Below are 5,101 nucleotides of genomic sequence, written 5' to 3' on the forward strand. Positions count from 1 at the left end.
TTCAGAGTGCTGGGATAGGATGCGCAGTGCCTCGCGGCCTTGAATGGCGATGAGCCTGTTTGGCGAGCACCCAAATGCTTCACAGAATTAAAAGAGTGACGACGGGTCCAGCAGGTCCTCATCTTCGGCCATTTGTGGGCTATTTTTCCTGGAGGATCAAACTGTTCCTGCTTTCATTTATGGGCTGTGATAGTCTCAGCTCGGGGATTAAAAGGACCTCAGTTTTTAAAGGGGCGGGGCTAAAATTTAGCCTACAGGAGGTGGCCTGCTTCTATTTATGGAAACTCCAGCTCCACAATCTTCTGCTCTTCCACCTCCTTTTATTCTTTCCTTCAGCACCACAATGACAGGAAGACATTATCTATGATTACTGCTAATAATGCTTCCAGGGGAAGATCTGTCCAAGGCTATTAAATGTTATGTTGGTGTGTTGGACTGTCCTCTTGCAGGCTCGGATCATCTGAGGCCTTGTCTCACACCCACCAATCATCAAGGGACTGGTTGGACATTGACCAATTACACGGCAGCTGTTCTCACAATTGGAGGACAGAAGTGCTGAACTGAGCTGTGACAGAAACGGCAGGCAGCCCATTTTTCTCTTGACGTGGAAAAATCGAAGTGTCTTCTCCTTTATTTTCTTGTGTTTCTGGACAGGAAATGCTGTCACAGCCAAAAGTGCTTTCACCTATTCTTCCACAGGTTCACATAAAGAGATTTGTATTTATCTATTTTATTTTATAAATTCTTCTTTTATTACTATTTATTTGATTACATTACATTTATTTGTATGATTACATCACTCATCTCAACAATGGAGAGAGAGAGGCACAAATAACACAGGTAAAATGGGATAGTGATGTTAAAATGACCTATAAAATAGAAGTGCAGCCATGAACCGGTCAGGTGAAAGCGACCTGCCATGTGCTCATATTTTTATAGACAATGCTAAGCTGCTACTGTTCTATGAGAATTAGCTTTGCTTAGCTAGCTACAGATCCTGTCTCACAGAGGAAGGTTTTCATCTTCATCTAAAGTAGCGAGGGGGTCCTCCTCCTGTAGCTGGACAGGGAGCTGGTTCCTTGATAAATAAAGCCTCTTTTAAACCCTTTGCACACCTGACATACTCAGTGGTTATCTATGATGCCCAGAGGTGCCCCCCCACCACCACCTCCCCACTGATGTAAACAAACGTATGCATTAACAGAACCGTACTAATGTAATAACATTTCTTGTTGCAGGAGTACAACCACAGCCGATGCTGTGTCGCTCAAGTCTAAGTGTTCATGTTCTGGCATTAAATCAGTGTTATGAAGATAAAAGCTGAAGAATAAAAACCTGAATGAGCTCAGACATGTGCAGCCTGCAGGCTACGGCGCGCAGAGGCGTGGAAACAAACAAATTTCACTGCAGAAAATGTCATGTTTCAGCTTGACCTGTTTCTGTGTGTGTGTGTGTGTGTGTGTGTGTGTGTGTGTGTGTGTGTGTGTGTGTGTGTGTGTGTGTGTGTGTGTGTGTGTTGCAGAAAGGAGGAATGAAAAGGGTATTTATTCTAAAACTGCAGGGCTGTTTTCTGCAGAAGTATGATGCCCGAAGCAGCCAATTACATCCCAGAACAAAGGCAGTCACACGTGCGCACGTAGAAAAGTAGAAAAGTATATGTCGACCCTCCTGGGGCCATAAAGCTGAAATGCTGCAACAACTTCCTCTGTGTGCACACAAAAACATCTTTTGGCTGTAAAACACACATCAAGTGGGTTCTTCTGGCCGCGTCACTCGTTTCAGGTGCTGCATCAGTCATATCTTTCTGAGTACATGTATAACATTCAAACTTCCTGATATTGTCTTGTTGAACATGGTGCTGACTCTGTTGTGGGACCTGTCCTGAAATGTCCTCTGGAAATGGCTCTTCATCAACTTTCATTTTTCTCTTAGATCAGTCTTGATTTTCTTCGCACACGTGGAGAATAAAACACATTGAGCTTTATAAACCATTGACAAAGACCCCTGAGGAACATTGATCAAGGATCAGTGTACAGTCCCTGGGAGTTACCAGATTCCGGACCTGGACCCAGGCCTGGGGTTGGGGCAGAATAAGTGCCTGGTGGCCTGGCCTTTATATTTGGGTCCCTCTTCTAGCAGGCCCACCGTCCACGGAAGGAAACATCAGGGTACCATCCAATGTGAATTGAGTGGTAGGCAAAGGAGGTAGCCTTGGCAGTCCAATCCGAACAGTCCGGTTCCATCCAAACTTTACTTCTCTAGTGGTGAAGGAGCCAGAGCTTCCAGATGGTACTGTGATTACAGCTAATATAGTCAGACTCACCTCAACACATCGGACTAGTTCCTGAACCAAAGGCATCAAGATGGGACAGGATGCTCTATAAAAACGTTGCTCCAGGTGCTAAGTAGACTCCACACAACAGTTCAGATTACCTACCCCCTTTGTGGTCCCTGGGAAGAAGGCTCTAACCCCAGGCCTCAGACATTTTACACAATTGTATTTATCAAGTATTGAGCATGTACGCTATTCACTTTGTTTACTGCGTATAGTGTGTCCTTCCCCATTTTGTTTAAAAAAAAAAACTGCTGTAACAACGTAATTTCCCTCTGGCATTAGAGTTGGGGGTTGATGCTGCCTGCCTGCCTGCCTGCCTGCCTGCCTGCCTGCCTGCCTGCCTGCCTGTCTGTCTGTCTGTCTGTCTGTCTGTCCTGTCTGTCTGTCTGTCTGTCTGTCTGTCTGTCTGTCTGTCTGTCTGTCTGCCTGCCTGCCTGCCTGCCTGCATGCCTGCCTGCCTGCCTGCTGCCTGTCTGCCTGCCTGCCTGCCTGTCTGTCGTCAGTATCCATCCGTAATGGCCACCACTGGTTGACGCTCTGCCGCCGCTCCTCCTCCTCCTTTACAAGTGTAATGGGGAACTTCAACACTCATGCGGACAAGGACAGTTTGACCTGGACAGGGATTATTGGGGTTAACTACCTGCTTGATCTGAACCTGAGTGATGTTCCATTATTAGATTTGCTAACCACAGCTTGTCAATAACTGGCGACATGTTTAAACATAAGGATCCATCCATTGATTTTATAATCGTGTTGTCTGCTCTGCGTTCTCTGAGCAAAACCTGGCAGTCAGACCAGGTGGCAGGGAAGGGACCTGGTCAGACATGGTAGACCCAAAGGAGTAGTAAGTTTTGGAAATGGCTGGTGGAGGAAGCTTCCAAGATGGTCTTCAACTCACACCTCCAGCAGAGCTTTGACCAGACACTCGGGTGATGGGGGGGACATGGAGACCAAACAGTCCTCGTTCTGTACCTTCATTGCTGAAGAACTTGTTCACACTGTCTACAGTGTAAGTGAGGAACTGCTGCCCTCATCAGGACTCCTTCCGGATGCCTTCCTTGTCAAGTGTTTTGGGTAAGTCTGTTTAGGAGACATGGGGCCGACCCAGGACATCCTGGAGGGATTTTATCTCTCGGCTGGCCTTTGAACCCTTTGAGATTCCCTCAAAGGAGTTGGTGGAAGTGGCTAGAAGGAGTGTCTGGGCCGCCGTGCTTTAACTGCATCCCCTTGTGACTTGTTTTCATTTTTTTCTTTTGGTCTTTTTAATGACCCAAATGTGACAGTTCCACTTTAATGTTGTTTTTCCTGATTTTTCTGACACATTTATTTGATGGAATTAGTCTCTTCCTCACTGTCTAATCTCTGTTCCTCTTTTCTTGTCTCCTTTCATCCACATTGTCATATCTTTCATCATCTTATTTTGCTCCTCGCTCCATCCCTGTGTCTTGTCGAATCTCTCTTTCTCTGGTTTACTTTGACCCTTAAAAAAAAGGGAAAAAACTCTCTGGGATGCTTTTCTTTCCTGATGCGGTGAAGCTCACAGAACTGAACCTGTAGTCCAGTTCCACGTGTCAAATTTGAGGTCAGATGACTAATATAGTACATGACTACATGCGTGCGTGCACACATACACAGTTTTTCAGCCCATGTCAGGTGAGAATATCATTTTTAGACCTATTAGCGTCACAGGAGTGGTCCAGATCTGCGTCCTCACTGGTGTTTTGTGAGTGAACGCTATGTTCTGACCCATGACCTCCAGGCGTGAAATGGCGATGATTCTGACGATCTAAGTAATAGCCCAATAAAAATATTTGCCTGCGGAAAAATGAAGCTAAACCACCTCAAACCCCATGTGCTGTAGAACACGTAATATGGCTCCATATAAATTGTTGTATCGGTTTTACAGTTTAATGTGGAGTACCACAGGGTTCTGGGTTAGGACTATTATGTAATAAACATTATAAAGTCTCCATTTAGAATATTTTATAAGGACATCTGACATAAGTTTCTATTGGTATGCAGATGATACTCAGCTGTATTTATCCATGAAGCCAGTTGAAACAAACAGTTATTAATCCAGTAATAACATAAACTGCCTAAAGTGCTGTTCTTTACTATAGATAACTGCCATTACTTTTACACTATATGACCCTTTATGACCATGAAGCTCCTCACAGTGGTGCTGGGCACCAGGTCATGCCATCCAGAGGAACTACAGGAGCAGACAGATTATCCTGGTAACGTTCCGTCTCAAGGTGATGATGAAAGAGGTGTGAAGGTATCTGTTGCTCTTGACCATCATTCACCAGTCTCCCAGCTCCCAGTCCCCAGTAGAACCAGTGAGGGGAACTCTGCACACAGCTGGAAATGCCCCTGGCCAGGTCACCATGTCACAAAGGTCAGACAGCCAACAGGATGTTCGTTCATCCTGACTCCACCCATTTCGCTGATATGATGCTAACAGAGCAAATGTCCATGTTGTATTTCGCTGTTCGGTGAGCAAATGTGTACCTGTCAGGTCACCTGACAACACTGTATATCTGTGTCTGCATGTCTGTCTCACCACCTGCCTGCTTCTGTCTGTCTGTCTGTCTGTCTGTCTGTCTGTCTGTCTGTCTGTCTGTCTGTCTGTCTGTCTGTCTGTCGTCACCGTGACGTGTCCATCCGCACTGGCCGCCGCTGGTTGACGCTCTCCCGCCGCTCCTCCTCCTCCTCCTCCTCCTTTTCCTCCGCCTCCGCCTCCTCCTCCTCCTCCCGCTCCCCCCT

Source organism: Takifugu flavidus, chromosome 14, assembly GCF_003711565.1.
Source record: "Takifugu flavidus isolate HTHZ2018 chromosome 14, ASM371156v2, whole genome shotgun sequence".
Lineage (NCBI taxonomy): Eukaryota > Metazoa > Chordata > Actinopteri > Tetraodontiformes > Tetraodontidae > Takifugu > Takifugu flavidus.